Source organism: Protopterus annectens, chromosome 10.part0, assembly GCF_019279795.1.
Source record: "Protopterus annectens isolate FY-2018-M chromosome 10.part0, PAN1.0, whole genome shotgun sequence".
Lineage (NCBI taxonomy): Eukaryota > Metazoa > Chordata > Ceratodontiformes > Protopteridae > Protopterus > Protopterus annectens.
The window spans coordinates 1,656,573,220-1,656,595,816 of NC_056744.1; the positions used below are offsets into that span (position 1 = coordinate 1,656,573,220).

At 39.2% G+C, this 22,597-nt stretch overlaps 1 protein-coding gene across 1 annotated transcript in view; it reads right to left on the minus strand.

Annotated features, from left to right (window-relative positions):
* LOC122814379 (zinc finger protein 845-like) overlaps positions 1-22,597 on the minus strand; it is a 281,439-nt gene that overhangs the window by 39,094 nt on the left and 219,748 nt on the right. The gene's annotated exons all lie outside the window — the stretch shown is intronic.

The window sequence follows — 22,597 nt, forward strand, 5'->3', positions numbered from 1 at the left end:
AAAGTTTCAAAATCGCAAACGGCCATAAAAGCAAATTCTTTCCTTGGGCCGTTATCGGGTTTTTGCCCTTTCCCCAATGTAGAGTGATCTCGGAGCTGGTATATTTAGTTAGGGGGGGTGAGGTGAAGCCCCCCGCTATGTTTAGGTTGAAAAGTTAATTTTATTTCTGGACGGCCTAGCAAATTCTTTCCCGAGGAAAGAATTCACTTATATGGCCATTCGGAATTTTGAAACTTTGACTCAAGTGTTGATCATTGAGCATTCGACAACCTAAGCTTTCAAAGAAATAATATAGACCCGGTCATTAGCTTAGTAAACACCAATGTGCCTATGAACCTATAAAAAGTAATATTATTTCAAGGAAGTTTTAGAGTGCAGCTTTTGAACTGCTCCCACACAATGTGCTTGGTACAGTAAGCACTTTTTACGTCACTAGTAGAGCACAGACAGCTCTTTGTACTAGCCCACCTTATTGTAGTTGGACAGTAAATATGTAGTAAGAGACAATTCACAAACTGTGAACAGTAGTGTCACAGCTTGGCAGGGATGTACCCGGTCTTTAGCTGGGTAATTTGGTAAGTTTTTTTTTAAGTATTTAAGAAGCACACTATGTTTGAATGATGCTACGTTATGGCTTTCCAGGTGTAAGTTGCATTTCATTTGTGAATATGGCAATTACAAGATATTGGTCAGGTAAAACCACTGGCTGTACTATAGGTGCTAAAAATATGCCAGGTAAGTATTTCAGAAACCAGTCTAAAATGAAGGTGTTTTCTAGTAAGGAAGGGGGTCTGATGCAATCCAATAATTTGAGAAAAGGACAATATAGTTACTATGCTTGTCAACATGGATAAGCAAAAATACTCCAAAAGTAATCCAAAGTCTTCCAAGGCAGCACAAAAGTGGCTGAGTAACACAGCGTCTTGAACTTAAACCTGAAAATATTTTTTTCAGAGAATCTAGAAGGAAGACTATAGACCAGAATGAAACTGAACTTGAACTGACTTTTTAAAGAGTAAGCACAAATTAACTATAAAGGTTTGCGGTGGTGATATTTGAAGACAGTGCAGTCAGAATGGATAGGGCCTAAATTTTCATAACTATAATCATGTACAGTTGGACCTTGTTTATGACTTTAAAATAAAGCTGGAGTAGCTTTGTTTCATCCAAGACTCTTACGCCCGCACTTCCGGGCTCGTTTTCCTGAAGCCCATTTCCTAAGGAGTTTAAATTTATTGCATATGCTACTTGCACTGAAGGTTGCCATGTCATACCCTCTCATTTTGGAATTGTATTAGATGGAAACAGGGCTAGGTATGATATTACCATTCATATTATCAGGATGTCTTAGCATGTACAGTGATGGTATTTTACGCTTGCGGATCGAAGCGGCTGCCTGAGTGGCCACCATGCCACAGGTGTGTCATCGGGTTACAGAACAAACGGGCAGCAATCAGACAGATGGTTCTCAGGATGGGATGGGTAAAAAAAAACAAATAAAAATAAAAATATAAATGGTATTGCATGGAAGGGGGTCTGCTGCCCCCTTAACCCCCACCTCAATACCCTTTCATAATTCTTTGTTAATAAAACATAAAATTACTAAAAGCACTTAAAACTCCATTTTCCTTTGTCAGTTCATACACATATTACTTTCTAACTGGTATCCCCTTCTAAACACAAACATTTATATCACACCTCTTAAATTTCTTTACTATCTTAATCACTACTTTACATTTCAATTTCTTTCTGGCTTTCCCACTTTATAAATTTTCTTCAAATAATCTCCCCTATACCTCTCAACCTCTTAGCCCAAGAAATCTGGACATAGCCTTAAATAATAGGGGTACAAAGGCCCCAAAATAGGGACAGATTTTAAATATTGCTCTTATAAATTTAGAAATTTGCTAGAATATCAGGGTATGTATTAAAATGCATTTTCTAAAGGATATGGAGTCTGAAATAAAAAATGTCTGATATTATTTACTAATTTCATTCCTCAGATCAGCCCAGTGATTTGCTAGAAAACCAAAAATTTTATGAGAAATAAACCAAATTTTTGAGACAAAAATCTGGACATTCTGTAAACATCTGGACAGTTGAGAGGTCCCCAACTCTCTTACAACCAGGTTCTATATCAGTAAGTAGGCTAGTATTCCTACGCCCACTATCCCTGACTCATCAGCTATACAATGCCTCTCTCTCTATCATGTAGCTTTAACTAAGGCCTACCTACCAACTAATGTTTTACATTCCTTACCTCAATTTTGTTTATTGCTAATAACTATACTGTAACCCTCCTTACCCATGTGTTGTAAGTCATCTGTTTGTAACACATATTGCACATAAACTGGTTGCCTACCAAGTGTTGTATACTTCAAATGTAATATCATGTATAATTTCACCACAGAAGAAATGTATGTTTAGCGGTTTGTATCAAGATTTCTAAGCAATAATTTGTTCTGGCATAAGTATATCTGCTGGAGTTCTTCTCCCCAGACTTCCCCTGAAAATGGGTTTTGCCCAATCAGACTTTTTTCCTGTAATCAAAGGCAAATAAATTAATAACAGAATAATTACATAGTATAAAAACTAATTAGATGCCGATTCATGTAAATAACATCTGCTTCAGCACCAGCTCTGCAGTCTTATTTGTAAGGTAAGTAGCAGCTATAGACTTAATTGTATTTTTGCTAACAGCACAAATACTTGTTTAATTTCCCTGTTATAAATACCGCATTTGCCCAGTTTTGCGCACTGGGCAGCGCCGGTTAGCTAGGGTATAACTTTTCCTGGCTCCACAAAGTCTCCTCTTCAATTTTTCCCTTGGAACTAGACAAACGTTCAACTTAAGCACTCAAACCATTCATTTCTCAGCCCAGTACTTGCTCAAAACTCATAGCAAGCACTTATAAACCCTAGCACTAGACCCTCCAGTACTGTACAGAAGGACAAGGCTCTCTATTTGACCTTACTAGCCATTCAGTAAAACAGTTCACTATACCTATCCAGGCATGTCCAAAGGGCAGTTTCAGGCGTACTCTCCAGTCCAACTGGTGAATCTGGGCATTTTGAGGCAATGTTACAACTGCCTCATGTACACAGACAACCCTCTCCTCCTACTATCAAACACTAATACATGCGAGAGATGCAATTATACAGCCAAACTGGAGGCTAAGCTCTCTCAACCCAAGACTGGCTCAGTCAAGAGGAGAAGGGAAATACTTGCATCACACCACCAGTCTCACATAGACCCATTAAACCAGCACTGGCAAAAAACACACATAAATACACAAAAACATACTCGGAGGCTCTAAATAAAAATCTGCAAAAGCAACAGAGACCTCCAAAGCAAACATCCAAGCAACCTCCACCCCCCCCCCACCCAACACAAACCATGAAACATATACTTCACAAAACCAGTGTGCCATGCAATCACAGCCCTTAAGGCAAAATAACATACCCAACATACTAGTAATAGGTCACTCTATAGTCAGACACACTGACGTCCCACTCACTAGGCTGAATAAGAAGAAGGTTACTGTTAGCTGCCTGTCGGGTGCCAGGATCCGCCACATAAAACAAGCACTCAGGTCACTTCAAAACAAGTATAAATACGACTCTGTAATTGACAGTGTTGGTGTGAATGACCTGAGCCATACCTCCCTGGACTACATGAAAAGAGACATGGAAGAGCACTCTGATCCCATAGCCCAGGCTGGTATGACCCTGACTAGCATCCTGCCCTCACCAAGAATGATACCATGGTATAAAGAAAAAATTCTCAGTTTCAACAATTGACTAAGTTTCTGGTGTCATTCAAAGGGGATACAGTGTCTCTCCGCCTCAGATGACATGCTCAACAAGCCACGCAGCTTCACTAGAGACAGCATGCACCTATCACCCTTAGGCTTTTGAATATTGGCCAAGGCTCTTGCCACCCACATAGTGCCTTTTTTAGGCAAGGCTCAAAAGACAAACCCACCGCTGTAAATAGCACAAGTAACAAAAAACTTAGGGTAATGCTACTCAATGCCAGAAGTCTAAACTTCAAAATGCACGCACTGGAGGCACTCCTCAGTATGGAGAAAATCGATATATGTGCAGTAACAGAAACCTGGTTTAAGGCTCCAGAGAGCACCCCAGCACTAAAAGGCTACAACTCATACCATACATTTCGGCCACAGAACAGAGACAGAAATACAAAAGGCAGGGGCATATCCATATTCATCAAGGGTACCCAAACCTCCAGGTTAGTGGCACAGCACAATGCTTCAGAGATCATCCACGTACAACTAACAACGGGCAAAACTGCAATTCAAATTGTAGCTTGCTACAGATAACCCACCATGTCCCAGGACCCCCATTCCACATTTCTGGGCACAATGGGAAACATAAAGGTCCTACCAAACACCCTAATATTGGGTGATTTCAATTACCCAAACATTAACTGGGAGAACTACTCAAGGTCTAACCCCCTTGCCCAACATTTCCTAGAATTTATAAACTCAAACTCCCTTGATCAACTGGTCAACACTCCCACCAGAGGTGACAACATATTGGACCTGGTTATCACCAACATGGGTGACCAGTGCTCCACACCAGAGGTCAACCCCTCACTGGTTAGATCTGACCATAAACAAATCACTTTGGATATCCACATTCCGCCCCCACCCCCGGACAAACCACAGTGAAAAACTTTTCAAAAGCAAACTTCACGTTATTTAAGACCGAGGTGGAAAGTTTCAAAGCCCCCATGCTAAAGGATAACGCTGTCCAAGCTGCAAAATCCTTTACTAATGCATTATACGGGCACCTACAAGAATGCATGGATCGTGATATCTCAAGCAAAACCAAGACTCACTCCTCCAAAAAAGGAAACCAAGTCTGGTGGACCCCTGCCATAAACAAGCTATACAAGAAGAGGAGGAAACTGGTACAGGAGAGAGTAAAATCCCAAGAAGGGAAGACATCCCTGATAAATATCAGCAAGAAACTACGATCCCTCATAAAATCATCCAAGGCGAGCTTTGAAAGAAAAGTTGCCAAGGACTCCAAAGATAACCACAAGGCATTCTTTAGCTATGTCAAGAAGCTAAGTGGCAATGCTCAGATTTGCTCGGAGTTGGTGCAGAATGGCACAAAATACACTGAACTGACCGATATCGCCAACATCCTGGCAGACAGGTTCAGTGCAAACTTCACCCCCCTCTCACCCCCAAAAGGGCACATAACCATACCAGAAGAATGTAGAGCCCCTGAAATCACAGCCACTCAGGTTAAAACAGTCCTCTCCGAAGCCAAAAACACAGCATCAGTGGGACAGGATGGTATCCCAGGCTGCGTCCTACATGAGCTCAAAGATGAACTAACCCCTCACCTAAACACACTGTTCAAACTCAGCTTCTCCACAGGATACGTACCCATAGAGTGGCGCACAGCAATGGTTATTCTGCTCCACAAAGGTGGAGCCACAACAGACCCTGGGAACTATCGCCCTATAAGCCTGACTAGCTTGGTCTGCAAGGCTATGGAGTGCATCATCATGGAACTTATTAACAGAGACATTGGAAACCTCCAAACACTGGACCCTACCCAGTTCAGCTTTGTTAAGTGCAAATCATGCCTCCTAAACCTGGTGGACTTCTTTGAGACAGTTACCAAGGCTATAGACAAGGGAACAGTGGTACACACAGCCTACCTAGACTTTGCAAAGGCTTTTGACACCATTCCCCATTCTGGTATTATAGACAAGCTCACCAGCCTGAACATAAACTCCTATGTCACAAGACAGGTTGCCAACTGGCTCACGGACAGAACCCACATGCTGAGAAATGCAGGAGCTAGGTCCGACTCTAAATCGGTTACAAGTGGCATTCCCCAGGGCTCAGTCCTAGGACTCCTCCTGTTCGGCATATACTTCTCAGAGGTACAGCAAGCACAGGAGGACTATGGCTGACCAAGTTCACAGACAACTGCAAACTAGGGGCTATAACTGACTCTCCGGCTGAAACAGACATCCTCCAAAAGTGTCTCACTGAGACAGATACCTGGTGTCAAAATCATGGCCTCAAGCTAAATGACAAAAAGTGCATAGTCATCCCCTTTGGAAAAAAACAAAGTACCCACAAACTACGACATAGGTGGGAGTCCCCTAAATACGGAAGACGTTATAAGGGATCTGGGGACTCAAGTAGATAGTAATCTCTCCTTTGATAATCACATTGCCAAAAGTGGTTAGAAAATCCTTCTATGTGGCCCACCTAACAGCAAAAGGGTTCGCATCCAGATCAAAGAGGTCATTGTGCCCCTCTACTCATCACTCATCAGACCCATCAGAGAGAGCAACACCCCATTTGGGATGTACCTTACAAGACACCTGCAACAGCTGGAAAGACCACAGAAGTACCTCACCAAGAGGATCACTGGCCTCAAACAGATGGCCTATGCAGCTTGACTGAAGAAACTCCAGCTGTACTTGGCTGCATACCGCCTACTCAGAGGTGATCTATGCCTGACATACAAGGCCATGTCCAACCCAGAATTAATGGACATGCTCCACCTAAAGAAAACTCTATCCCCTTGAGCCACATGTTCTAGGGATCTAAACATCACCACAACAATAAATAGGACATGCTGGAGGGATAGATTCCTATCCCAGAGACTTCCCATGCTTTGGAACAAGATTCCAATCTACATTAGGCAGAGCTCCTCGCTAACACTCTTCAAATGAAACCTTGACGAGTGGATGGGAAACAGAAAGTTTACCCCAGGGATCACTTCAGTGGCTCTGATGGACGGAAGCACAGGGAACTAATTTAGGGGTGCAGCGAAAACCAACATATTCTGGCTAGGCTTATAAATGCCTTCGGGGAGATATACTAGTACCTACCTATGAACCTATGGTGGTGGTAGCCCAATATATCTGCAGTACCATTATAATAACTGTATATTTTAAAGTATTACATCAGAGTAATCATAAAGTATATTATTTGTAATTGTTCCAGCATGTTTTAAGCCATAAATAAGAAGTTGTTCACAATAATATGTCTACAGAAATGGATAGCTGCATGAATGCATTAAAAAATAATAGTTGCATTAGGATATTTGGTTAAAGAAGAAGTGTTTTTGGCTAAGCTGTGGTTGCAAAAATATAAGCAGTTTTGTAAAGATAGGGAAATGCAGAGGGCAATAGAACCACCTGATATTCTGAATGCATTAATGTTTGGAATATTTAAATAGTATGTGAAATATCACAGTACAATAAAATCTACTCACATGTCTATGTATATATTATTGTTTTATAATTTTTTAAAATGTTAATTCATCTAAGCAGACAGTTTACATGTAAAATGTGTCAATATAAATTTAAATTTACTTTATGTGCCATTGGTGATGATGTATTTCAAATGTGTTGCTATAAGTAATTGCTGAGGATGTTTTTACTGTGTATACATCCTTGCTGGACATGTATTGTCTTGCTGGCTCCCTCAGATTGGATTTCCTTTCTGCTCTGCTATCTTTGCTCTATCCTCTATCCGTCTCCCCCGCACCTTCTTTGTAACATACTATAAACGAATGCTCACCTGGTATAAGCAATTTGCTTTGCTGCAGCACACAGCAGCAGCTCATGTTACCTCCCATTTACTTTATAGTGTGCACTTTGGGTAACATCAGTGCCAAGTTCCTTGTAATTGATAGGGTAGGAACAAGGTAATAATGTACAGTATTTTCTTGTTTATTTTACAGCCAGGAAAGACAGTTAAGCTTTGTACTAAAGTTAATTATAAAATCTTCAGAAGTTACACACAACCATATGACATTATATCTACCTTATATGACATTATATCTATCCCAGCCCGGTTTCAGTTTAAACAAATACTAAAAGCTCACTTATCTACCAAGTGGCTACGCTCTTGCTCTACTCCTGACTAAACCATCTCTCTCAGAAAATACTAGCACATCTACTTCAATTGTCATTAATACCAAGCATACTAAAACCCAATTAACCCAGGTGACAAACAAGAACAGCCAATCGAAAAATAACCATGTAAATTCTACTCTGAAGTTGCATAATGTTGTAAATGTCTCTCATTCCTCTATTCTATGCCTACCTCCACTTTATTTTTCTGAATCATTATATAAATGGTTTAACATTGCATGTATATTACCTATGTTTCTCGAACCTAAGTTATTGTACTATAACTAATTACTTAGTCAACATATAGCTTCTTGAATGTTAGTTTCCTGACAGTCTAGTCTAAACTGTGTTATCTTGTATTTTGATCATTTTGTGTTTTCAACACCAATCAAATATTGTTAAACCATATACGTTCTGTATGGAGCTTTTCTCCCCGGGCCTCCACTGAAAAAGGACCTTTGTCCAGTCAGACTTTCCTGGTAAACAAATGTTAAATAAATAATAAATGAATGAACTTAAGAATACAGAGTAGAATTTAAGCTACCGCTATGCATCGTTACATAACTAAGATCTAAAGATTAAATCATCTCAGTGTTAAGTTCAAGTTAGTCTCAACTGTCCACCTTCTCCAGTCTGGCTGCAGCATAAACAAATGTTGCAGTCGCCTTGACTGGAGTCGAGACTTGTAACAACACTAAGAAAAAAGGAAAGTGCGTTGTAGGAATCTGCCCTTGGCTCTCCAATCCTCTCTACTGTGGGATGTAATGCTGGACTGTAGAAGAATCCTAAATCCTGACGCCTTACCAGTTTTCCTTTTCTCCCAAACACCAACCAAGCTATACCCCTCAATCTGCAATCATCAAAAATCTGGACAAATGCTCTTGAAAAGTAAGTATATCTACCCAAAAAATATGGACAGCTAATAGGGTGAAATTTCCATACCTACTAAAAAATCTTCTCCAACTCCTAGGACTGTGGAATACCACTACTCCAGAAATACAAGTTTAAAAAACAAGAACAAAATGATGCAAAATATAAACAGAATAAGCAAGCCCCACCCCCACATATACATACACAAATAAATGCATCACAGCAGTGCAGAAAATGTGATGTCTAAAACAAAAAAAAAATAAATAAAAGTTGTCAATAAACATCAAAAATACCTTTACTCAATTATATAATCAATCAGGTGATAAAAATCAATCATTTGTAACAAGTGATGGAGCAGATATTACTGTATTAAAAGTTGAAGATTGCTCAGATCTGGTCAGAAAACATATTTGTGTAATTGGAGATTCTATTATTAGAGGAACTGATACATTTCCAGAGAAGATAATGAACATTGAATAGTGTTATGCTTGCCAGGAACAAAAATATGGGATGTGAGACAGGCCTTAGATCGCCTTACTGTAAGGAAGTATAGATTTGTTTTCATTCATGTTGGTACAAATGATCTCATCCACAGGTAGTCTCTAACTGTTAGTAGGGAATTTATAGCCCTTTTAGATAACAGCTTTTACAGGTGTTAGGACATATTTTCACAAGTCACATATAGAAAGGACAGTCAAGTCACCATGAATGAAAAGATGTTTTCGGTAAATACCTACATGAAAAAAAGCCCCACTTAAAAAAAATGGAAATGTGTAGAACATCCAAGCCCAGTTTTGGGCACGCATGTTCAGGCAGGATCGCATGCATTTCTCAAGATCAGAGAAGAGAATTTTTGCATCAGATATTTTGCATTATACCATGACCCCCCATTAATATTCCAAAACGTGCATGCTGATTGGCCAGCGTGCACGTTGTAAATCGACTTATACTAATGGAGAAAGGTCCGGTCGCCCGGACTTTTTCCATTAGTATAAGTCTCTAAACACTGTCTCGCTATGTTAAAAGAGTTTAACATAGCGACACAGGTTTAAAAAAAGCAACGGAGATCTCCATTGCTTATTTTAAAGTTGTCTCGCTATGTTAAACCCATTTAACATAGCGAAACAGTAAAAAGCAACGGAGATCTTGCTTTCTCCGTTGCTTTTGGCCACAACTCTGATGTACTGCGTAGGCATGCGCAGTACATCAGAACTGCCGCGGATACCAGACAGCTGCGGAAGGGCAGCAAAGAGGCATTATACAATGCCATTATTTAAGAAAAGTAATTATTTCTTTTCTTAAATAATGTCATAGTATAATAGCAATAACCACGCCTGGGTGTGGGTAATGTGGATTACCCACGGTTGTCTTTGTTTGGTCCCTCGGCTTCACCTCGACCAAACCATGCCAACCGTGGGTAAATCCCGCATTACCCACACCCAGGCGTGGGTTATTGCTATAATATTTAACAAACACAAGGCAGGTTTTTTGCCAAGTTGAAAATTTTCAATTCACAGATAGCAGCATTTGATGCATCTCTGATGGTTGTTAATGCCAGGAGCATTAATAAATTTTTTCATTGGAAACTTTCCTACATTCCAACAAGATTGATGTTGCCATTGTTTGTGAAACATGGTTAAAGAACACTGACTGGAAACCAATTCTGTTGGGATATAAATATTAAAGATAGTTATCAGAGCTGTGATTATTACATGTTCAGTGATAACACTACTACAGATTATGTAACTGTGACAATAAAGGCGACCCTGGAATATATAACAACTTTTGGAGTGTATAGACCACCAAGGTCAAATGCTGACGACCTAGAGGAATTCACATACGTCTTGCATGAAACACAGCAGGCAAGAATAATAGTAGCTAGGGTCTTAAATTTGCCAGAGACAGATTGGAATAATATCGATTCAACAACAATAGTAAGGAAATTACTCACAATATATGTTCAGGAACAACAGTTGCGTCAGACTGTAAAAAACAAATCAAAAAACTGTCAGGAGACAGAACACAGCAGACATTGTTTGTGTTCCTAAAGAAATTACTGTTACTCTGTTACTTCATGTCAAGTTTTATTACCTTTGATGTGCAGTGATCATGGGGTTATAAAGGTTAATATGTTGTTAGATAATTCTGCCAAACTGAAATCTATACCAGTGCACAGAAGATTAAAAAGAGTTTATATGGAAGCAAAACAGTCACTGTGTAGCACTAATTAGAGTGACAGAGTGATGCTTTCAGTGGAAAAACTGTAGAAGGAATGTGGAAAGTTTTGAAAGAGAAACTGAATGCAAAAAAAAAAAAAAAGAAACCAGGAAAAAATGTTCAACATCAGGATCTAGGCACCCAACGTCTGGGGGATATACTTCCATAAAAACAAGATACTTGATTAAGGTGAGAAACAAAAAATATAAAAAGTAGAACAACAACTTTGAAAACAAACACATGACATCCATTTAACCTCAGATACTGAAATCAAATTAGATTATATTGAAAACTACAGAAACTGGATCCAAACAAAGCATAGGGAAGAGACATAATTAGTCATAATGACCTGAGAACACTTCAGCAAGAATTTACAGTACCATTACATCTAATATTTACTAGGTCGTATAAATATGGGGAGATGCCTCAAGATTGCAATCATGCACGTATTACACATGTTTTTAAGGGAAAGAGGAGTATGACAAACCCAGAGTCATACAAACCCTTACGATGTGGAAAAATAATGGAGAAGGTAATATTGGATAAGTTGTCAGAACTGGATAGGTTGGGACTCGAAACCATACATCAGCATGCATATGTTGAAAATAGATCTATTAACACCTGTTACATGATGTTCTATAACAATATAACAGCAGATATGAATGAAAAATTGCGCTGTGATGTAATTTATATAGATTTAACTTCAGTATTTGACAGAGTGATTCATAAATTAAAACAAGGTGTTTATATACTTTTATTAAGATGGATAGCTGCATTGCTTACAAATAGGATATGGGAAGTATCACACACCAACTGGACAGGTGAAATCTTTGGTTACAGTCAAGGTGTCCCACAGGGCTCTGTCCTAGGCCCTTACTTGTTTAGATTGTATCTTTCAGACCTAACTTTTTAATCTGAGGTGTTGTACCGTCTGTATGCAGATGATCTGAAACTGGGTAAACTGATTACATGTGTTACAGATAGGGCATGTCTGCAAAAGAACTTGACTAAATTGACCATTTGAGAACAGGAGAATACTATGCTGATAAATACATCAGAAACTATACATATGAGATTTGGTAGACATAAAAGGGAAGGTGAATATTTAATGCAGAACAAAACGATTGAAACTGTAGATTCATTTAAGGACCTGGGTATATGGGCAGATCCAACTTTTAGTTTTTTTAATCATATCAGCCAAATGGTGAATGATGGTTATAGAACTATAGGTTGTAGAAAAAGATTTATACAGTCTAGGAAATTAGAAATGATGAAGTCATTGTTTGTTAGTTACATTAGACCCAAACTTGAGTATGGAATAGCAATATGGAAGCTTTATAAGAAAGCAAACATGAGTAAACTGGAAAGATTACAACAGAAATATACCAAGGGCTTCCATGGATGTGAAAATTTAAGTTATTATGAAAAACTACAATATCTGAACTTGTACAGTGTCTCTTATAGATATCTAAGAGGAAATCTTATTAAGGTATATAGGGCATTTAGAGACAACTACCCCGGGAATGTTTGGGGTTATCAAAATGTAGTAGAAAATCAGACAACCTATGCTGAAGATTCTACAGGAATGAGAAGTGTACTAATTGGCTCTCCGAGAGTGCAGCTGATGCAGGGAATATACTACCAAATTACATTAAAGCAATCACTAGTTTAGATATTTTTAAGAACAACCTTTACACTTATTATAGGAACAACTGTTTTGTTATATTGGCAGGCTAGAAAGGCATTAAATGCCCATGCTTGAAATATTTTATGTATGTGTCAGGATACAAGTCCCCTTATAAATCGGATTTACCTAGCATAAAAAAGGGACCACACTGGCAAGAAAGCATCTGTTCAAAAATAAAACTGCCTATATCACCTTTTCTTTCTTTCTACAGTTGTGTTCTGGTCTGGTAATTGCCTGAAGTATTCCACCAAACTTCCTTCTTGTTACCTCTTCTGTTCTTTTTAACTGTATGAAATAATTGAGCACAGCATGAAAGAAAAAAAAAACTGGCACATATATTCTATTTTTTACATACTTTCAGGCTTTGTCACCTCACAGTAAGACGCTGCCAGGTTCGATTCTCAGCTAGAGCGTCTTCTGTGTGGAGGCATGCGTGAATGGGCGTACCTTCGTTGAAGGTTGTGCGTCAGGGCTGGCAACTCGGCACGTAAAAATCAACTGCCAATCATTAGCGGACAGGAGTTCCGCTGTGGCGACCCCTAACCGGGAAAAGCCAAAAGACACATACATACATACTTTCAGGCTTTATTTGCTCGTTTCATGCACTTCAAATAACAGAGTGCAGATGAGTGCACCATTGTAGCCTGGTGTGAAATACCATGACACCTAGTGACATATTTTTACCTACCCTGATCTACTAACATTTACTACCATATTTCTTTACATTTAAACATGAACATTTTAAACTTTTCATATGTTGGTGGCATAAAGGGTGACAGCTGGTGGAGCTCATGTCTTAGCATAGCTGTCATGCTAAGACTACATCTTTTTCCCCATTTACAATGACACACAAAACAGGCAGATACTGAAGCATGTCAGTAACAAAAATGAGTACTGCAAAATTAAGAACAAAAAGAAAGAGAGTTATGTACTTGACTATGTTGCTTATATTGCACTTTGTGCAGTTTCCCCAATTTCCCCACAGTGCAGACTAGTTCCAACAAAATGAAAATTAATTTGCAGGATTAAATTTAGTGATGTACCTGATTATATGCTACACAAATTGATGTTTATCAAATGCGTGGCACATAAAAACACCCTTGTGATTGTGATCCATTAAGTAACGCAGCATTCATACCTTAAAACTTGCTTGTCTCGTTACGCTGTGATCCATTAAGTAACGCAGCATTGTTTCCTTAACAGTTGCTTGTCTCGTTACAGTGTGACCCATTAAGTGACGCAGCATCTGTACCTTAAAACTTGCCCACCTCGTTATGTTATGATCCATTAAGTAATGCAGCATTCTTTCCTTACAAGTTGCTTGTCTCGTTATGGTATGATCCATTAAGCGACACAGCATTTGTACCTTAAAACCTGCTTGCCTCATTATGGTGCCACCTGTATTGTCGTCTTTGTTTCTCCAACGGGCTGGTTCTGCTTATTTAGTCCACGATATATTTTTTTCCATTTGTATTATGTGACTCCTCTATTCATTTGCAGTGAATCGATGCCAGTACAATGGGCTAGAAGTTTATTTCACAAGTTTTTTTTTTAAACTATTTTTGCTGTATCAGACTCATATCAGAAAGTCTTGAAATTAGAGATCCCGCTCGTTACCCTTACATACAGCCACTGACTGATAAGATCGCGGTCGAGGCCAATGAGTGATCAAACTGGGGAAAAATCATTATTTAAAAGGAGCCACATGGAATATCTTGGCTCTTTATTCTTTTTAGTTTAAATTTTAGCGCAATCCTGCAAATACCGCACAGTTGGGATGTATGACAAGCAGAAAAAGAAATGCTCTCCAAGATAGCTAGCGCTTTATATGTGTGCACACTTTCTTCTTTTAGAGCATGCACAAAATACCCTGTTAAATCTCTGCACCCTTAGTCAGACACTCCCAACACTCTCTTGGGTACCTATGCTATGGCTGCAAGATTATATAGCTGTTTTACTGTTCCTTCGAAACAGAAAAAAAAACGCATTCCTCGTCTTGCAGCAAAAAAAATATAAAAGTGTAATGCTGCATTACGATGCTCAGAATTAAAAGACAGGATCAAAGTGGAGATGTCTGAATGCAAAACTTCCAGCCTGGTGGCTTCACATTCACACATCCAGTTCCAAGCCAGTATGTTAGTTTCCAGGATGGTAGTGCAACATGACACACACATATGTCCATAGTAAGTCTCCGTAGTAAGTATTTATTTTTTATTACTTGTAGTTAGGGAAATGCTGAGTCAATTATACACTGTGTACAAGCATTTGTTTTCTCTGTTGAGACAGTGAGCAAATGCTTAGCTTGTACACAGTCAATCAAATGTGCTGGAGTTAGCACTAAATAATTGTGAAAAAATTATTATGGCCTCAATTTGCTGGCCAGCCTGATGGGCACCCTGAAGTTGTGATCCCCAGGTGACCATTTAAGATGTTCTTGCTATAATCTGCCAGTGGTAGTAGTTGTGTATTTTAATAAATTGTTATTTGACTTTTACTATGGTTTCCTAGGCCTAAGATTATTGTGTTCTGATTGAATGGTTTCACTCTATTATTTTTCATCTTCATAATTTTTTTTAGACTAGTAACTTTAGTAATTGTAAGTGTTCTGTAATCGGATTAGGAGGCAGATGACATTTTACAGGATTCTGTTCTGTATTTTAGGTTTTTCTAAATTTTCTCTTATTCTATCCCATCAAAGAGATTAGTACAGAAATTTGCTCGTGTAACTATTTTTCTGGTTCTAAGTAGTTTATTATGCTCCGTGTACACATTGTATCCTTTTTTATATGTACTGTATTTTGCTGCTGTACCTTTGCAGTCTCTAGGGCTTATTTTACACTGAAGTCTATGTTAGGCCCCCGTTACAGATATGAGGATATACAACTGGCTTTGTTCAGTTAGTCTTCTTAGGATGATGCAATTAGCATGTACGTAACTTCAGAGTATTAGGCATGCGGGCCAGGAGATAACTGAGGAACCTAGCCTAATTTCCTCACAACATTCTGTAGCTAAGTGATTTGTGCATAGTTACAAACTGGGCAACTGGAGATGTACACGTGTATTTTTAATATGTACGCTGTCCTCACTATGCACATTTACTCCACCCCAAAGATAAAATAGCGTTGTTTTAGAAACCTTACTTAGAGTAGAATTTATTGGTAGAAATAAATTACCTGCAGTATTCATCAACAATCGATAAGAAAGTTTTCACTTGCATACAGTGGTGTGTAATCTCAGAGTTATCATATTTAAATTTGTGGGAAGCAAGTCCTCCGCAAACAAAACTTGTTACAGATTTGTTTTATTTATGATGGGCTGTGCTATAAAACATTTTTGCAATGTATTAACCTGCGGTAGTGGTGCTGCGGTAGCGTTGTCGCCTCACAGCAAGACGTTGTCCCATTCGATTCTCAGCTAGAGCGTCTTCTGTGTGGAGGCATGCATGAATGGGCGTGCCTTCGTTGAAGGTTGTGCGTCAGGGCTGGTAACTTGGCATGTAAAAATCCACTACTAAACATTAGCGGACCGGAGTACCGCTGTGGCGACCCCTAACTGGGATAAGCTGAAAGACACAACATTGTTCACATCGTAAGTTAACACTGATGATTCAATATAGACTCATCTATCTAGATCTAGAAATAGATATAGACATGCATGTAAATATGGATGCAGTGGGTTTGATCAAAAATTTGTTAGGCTGAATGCTTTCTAGGAGGGTTGTTTTTTCATACAATATGCTTGGATGCTTTTCATGTGGGATTGCTATACAGTGAGGAGTGGAATTGGGATTTTGGCCTTGCATTTGTTGTTGTTGGTCTTTTGACTTTTCCCGATTAGGGGTCACCACAGCGGAACTCTGGTCCGCTAATGATCGGCAGTAGATTTTCACGAACGCCGAGGTGCCAGCTCGACGTTCAACCTTCAACAAAGGCACGTCCATTTACGCATGTCTTTCGAATGCCCACCCAACCACGGGGAGGACATGCAGACTCCACACAGAAGGCACTCCCTGCACTACAGCCGAGAATCGAACAGGAGAACCTGTTGCTGTGAGGTAACAACGCTACCGCTGCACCACCCTGGATGTCAAATAACTATGTTTTTTATCTTTTTAGATCTAGTCTATAACTGCGTGTGTGTGTGTGTGTGTGTGTGTGTGTGTGTGTGTGTGTGTGTGTCGCACGCGTATACACACACACACACACACACACACACACACACACACACACACACACACACACACACACACACACACCACAGTATTTAACCTTGCTCCTGTGTGATGGATCATGGCCAAGTGACAGGTTTCAAGAGCTAACAGGTTCATTTACTCCCTAATGCAATAAATAAAAATGAAATCAGCCTTGACTTCTGTGTGCACTGTTTACTTGCACAAGATATGTACATTTAGGGTTCCTATTAGATGACCGAAGCCGAATTATATCGAATGCGGCTTGGTCGAACTTAAAACAATGAAAACGCAAAATAGCGAGGTGGCTTTTAAGAGAATTATTTCCCAGGGAATGAACTGAATTCGCTTGGCTGCTTCTGTTACTTTGCCGTTTTCAGCACTGTAGTGCGATCACAAAGTTGGTATATTTAAGTAGGGGGTGTGGGGGGTGAAGCCCCCCACATTATGTATTATTTCAATTTTTTTTTCTTTTTGCAACAGCGATTTTTTTCCCTTTGAAAAAAAAATAGCTGTTCTGAGCTTTCGAGATTGTAAGCTTTCGCTTACATGGGTTCGATTATTCATCGTTCGCTTTTTAAATGTTCGATGATATAATATAGACCCTATATTTAACATGTTTTTCTTTATATTGCTTTTTCCACATATTTATACTTAGACCCAGTTCCGAGATCATTGCCTTTCCATGTCAATAAGTGTGCATAAGAAGAGATTGAATACAGCTATCTTGATTCCCATAGCTGGCCCATTTGTTAACGCATGCCCCTTCCTTTAGAGGAAAACTCCATCTTAGAAGTAAAAATGTTTGTTTTCTGAGCTATTTTAGCACCTCAAAATCAGTCTGAGTACTTCTTATATAATTTGAGTATGCTTTTCCACAAATGACTGCCAATGATGCTTAACATATCAACATGATCTTGTTTTTCTTCAATCCTTTCTCTCTTTCCCATAATCCATTTCAAGTTTAATTCACAACAGTCATGCTAGACATAAGGAAGCAGTAAACTATTCACATCCCACATATAATGAAATTAGTGTTAGTTATTGTCACTTTATATAACTTCTTTAATAGGACTGCTTCTTTTTTCCTGGACTGACCCTCCTTTATTTTCGTCACAGAGCTGGTTTTACAGTATGGAGTTACACAGCTGTAACCAAAAAAGTAGCTAAATTACAAGCCTTTGTTGAAAGTATCCTTTTGTTTTCCAAGATGAACTGTCAGTCCCCATATCAAAACTATCACTGCACTTAGAAATTCTTGCATTTTCATATCTGACAGCTACAACTGGAAAAAAAGGGCTATGAGAATAACAATTCTGTTCCCCATTGCCTGCAGTAGATTTTTATGTATTTATTTTTTATCCGAATGTTGCAGAAAATGCTTTATTATTTTCATTTGTTTCATAACTAATCTCATGTTCTTCTCCTCCCCGTATTAAGTAAGTCTATAACAAAATATGACAACTTTCCATTCCTTAAACTTGGGTAACTTATTTTTCCTGAGGCACAGATGTCTTGCAGCATTATATTTTCTATATTTTTTGTTGTTTTGCTCATATAATAAATTTGTTAAACTACATTAAAATCAGACTTCAAGCAAACCTGACTCCTTGATAATGACACAGTAAAATTAAGGGTCTGGAAAATAATTCTATTCCCCAGTCCCTGCAGTGGGAAGATTTTTTGGGGATACACAAATACTGTAGGAAATTCTTTCTCAGTTGCATTTTGTTTTACAACTACTGTTATGTTACTTTTCTCCTTACTATGCTGTTCTGTAATTCTACAGCCAGATATTACAAGCTTTCTATTCCTTATCTTTGGGCAACTTTTTTATGTCACAGATGTTTTACTGGCATTATGTTTTTGTCTTTTAATGATATTCTACTCATTAAATGGTTTGTTAACGTACAACATAAACACTCTTCAGCAAAACTGATCCCTTGATACTGACATAAGTACTACCTCTGCTCTGGGCTCTGTAAGGCTTAGAAATCCCTCTGTCTACTTTAGCAGGAAACTGCACTCCTGATGGTTACAACTGTCGATGAACTGAGGTACACAGTAACCCATTTCCCTTCCTCTCACTGAACTTCTGATACGTCTGGCAGTAAGCGCAGTGGACTAAACTCCTGCTTTCAGTGCTAAGAGTACATAGTGTGAATCTTTCAGTCTTCATTTTCCCACCATGTGACCTTGGGCAGTGCTTTGCAGCAACTAGGAATATGGGGTAGACACCCTAATGGTCTCATAGACTGCGTTTGGGAAAAAAACATGTACCTGTGAATTACCATATAGGTGGCAGTACACTAAACACCGAAAGTGTGTTAAGAGACTTAGGGACACAGGTGGACAGTGGTCTCACCATCGATAACCACATCGCCACAACAGTCAGGAAATCCTTCTATGTGGCACACCTCATCACTAAGGGCTTTTCATCCAGAAAAAAGGAGGTCATTGTCCCACTGTACTCATCCCTCATTAGACCCATTATAGAATACAACGCCCCATTTGGTATGTACCTCTCAAGACATCTGCAACTGGAAAGGCCGCAGAAATACCTCACTAAAAGAATCACAGGCCTAAAGCAAATGCCCTACGCTGACCACCTTAAAAAACTCCAGCTATACTCTGTTGCATATCGTCTACTCAGAGGCGATCTCTGCTTAACATACAAGGCCATGTCAAACCCAGAGTTGTTGGAAATGTTACACTTAAAGAAATCCCAATCTCTCAGAGCCACACGCTCCATGGTTCTAAACCTTGTCATCACAATAAACAAAACATGCTGAAGGGGTAGGTTCCTGACCCAGAGACTCCCCAGACTCTGGAATAGATTGCCCATACATGTCAAGCAGAGTGCATCTTTGGCCCTCTTCAAAAGGAACCTTGGCGATTGGATGGGAGAAAGGAAATTCACCCCGGGGATCACGTCAGTTGCCCTGCTGGACAGGGGTCCAGGGAAGTAAATAGTGTGGGAAGAAATAGCCAGGGAATTGTTATGACTAGGCTTGTGTAGGCCCTAGGGCTGATAGCCTAGTACCAACCTATGAACCTTAGCAACTTTGTATGAACCTATGCCCTTATCTCTTATCAGTACACATCGCAACATTCACAGTACTGTTTCTAGGCTATGCTTTTTCATTCTGTTATTAGCTATGGTGGCTGAGGGTTTCAAGAAGTGTCCCAAAAAAAAAATCAATAGCTTTTCACTGCATGTTAATTTTGTCTGTAATGCTTTTTCCAGTCACAACTGCCATTGTGAGGAGTTTAATTTACAAAACATTTCTTTTCTGTGGTGTCTCTTCCTGCTCCATTCCACTCGATTTTCAGCCCACTTCCCCACAGTTTACTATACGAAATTACAAGTTTACTATACAAAAGTACATCAAGATACTCGTTTGCTCATGTACTCTTTTTACATTTCTTTGTCATCTGTGTATGTTTTGCCCTGTGCATGGATCCCCAGTTTACTGTCTGCCCAGTAATTTTTTTCTTATGAAATGATGTGCATAACTACTTTAGATATGCTTACTAATGTGTCTCTCTACCCCTGGCAAACTCCACAACTGTCAGACTACAAAACAACAGTTTGGTGATAAATATGAACACAGGCAATGTCAATGAGACAAGCACAAATGGCTGTCACATAAAGATGGTCCATTCACATATGTTACACATACATTACAGATTTCTCTGTGTCTAAGGCGGAGACAAATTCCTCTGCAAAGTATGTGAGATGTTAAGCTTAAAAAAAAAAAGTGTATGGCCTTTCTCTTCCTTTGATTTCAAGGAAATGAAAGTTTTATGAAGTACAAGCAGGTTTCTGGTACCTACACAATACTGAAACCATACTGTAGGGAGAACAGTAGCATAAAGGTAGAGTTAAACTGTAAAACAAGGTGAAGTTTTCCTTTCACAATAGTAAATATGGTGCTTTCCACATACCTTAAGTTTCAATATAGCTTCTCAAGACAAAGTCTTGCTCTCCATTTCTAGATATAAAACGGCAATGAAAATGAGTAAAACTTCACATGTTTATTTGTACATGTCTTGTAACGGCTACTTGTGTGACCAGATAGAAAGCATTTGCTACCCAAATTGAAATGTATCACATGCATTTCTTCAGCTGTGAATGCCTCCTGCTTTCTTAGCATATTCACCTTTTTTTATAAACATCGTATCTGTGAACTTATTTTTCTTCAGTGTATTTATAGCTTTCCTTTCTTTGTTACTCTTCCCCCACTTCAATGACCATTCAAAGCTCCCTCACTTTTAACAGTTTCCCCTGTCCTTAACACCCCCCCCATCTATATTCTTGTACTAGTGGCCCTAGTTATTATGCTCTATCAGATGAATTATCAACATTTGTATTTAAAGTTGAACATAACATTGCTTTTGTTCACACATGCCGGAACAGTTTCTTTTCTTGTCTTTTAGCTTATCATTTCAACTAGTTGACAGTCTGCAATGACACACAATCTTCAGCACATATTCCTTACTTACATGCTCCTCTCATATGCCTTTCTTTTTAAGTTTCTGCAGTAGTATGTTCAATGTGGTTTTGGACATGCAGCTTCTCTTCTATGGGTGCCTGTCATATGACATAACAGAAAACTGGCATTTTTAGCTTGTGGAATCAACTGATTAACAAATCAAATAAACTAATGGGACAGAATACAATTAATAAATAGTGAAATATAAAGAGTGTGAATAGATGTGATTTGTTAGATTAAACAGAATACGCTTTCTCAAAGAAATAATTCAACATAAAACTGGAGTCCACATCAGGCTCATTTCATTCATCCCCAATTACTCACTCTATGTATTTCAGGGATTTTGAGGAGCAGATTTTGAAAATGACTTTCTACTTTCTTAGGTAACCCTTAAATTGCAGTTAGTACAAAGTCACTGGAATTATTGGCCTTGAAGAAAATGACTAACTGTGGTGCAAGAACCAACAATCATGCCTTCCACATGTGAGCGAAATGAAATATGAAGTTTGGTCCCCATCAGCGCAATGCTTCTGAATCAGGCTAAAGCTGATTGCAGGGAGTCATCATTCCAGGAAGGCACAAAGGCTGCTTGGTCCAGTCTAGATGATTAGCTTTACTTATAGTCAATTGTCCACAGGGTAGCTCACAAATTGCCCATGACAAACTGTCTCAACTGGCATTCTGATGGCCAAAAGGAGGCTAATACCACCACTGGACTCCCCCCTGCAGCCAACTGTCAATGGCTCACCATTCCACCAATCTGTCTTGAGGGCCCATAGGGAAATCCTCCTGAATATGGACTCAACATTTATAACAGGACCTGACCCCACCCCAGATGGATGATGCAAGCATCCACAACACAGTTTGGGGACATGCCATGCCTTCTTGTGCATCTGTGATAAGCTCATATCCTCAATGTGTTTCTATCCGGCACACTCAATCACCACTTGCATGTACACACACACGTACACACATGTACACACACGTACACACACACACACGTACACACACACACACACACACACGTACACACACACACACACACACACACACACACACACACACACACACACACACACACACACACACACACACACACACACACACACACACACACACACACACACACACACACACACCTGTACTGGTGAGCTAGCAGCAGCCATTCAGTGTCATACCCTCAAACCAGCTCTTTCAGCACCTAAGCTGCTACTAAG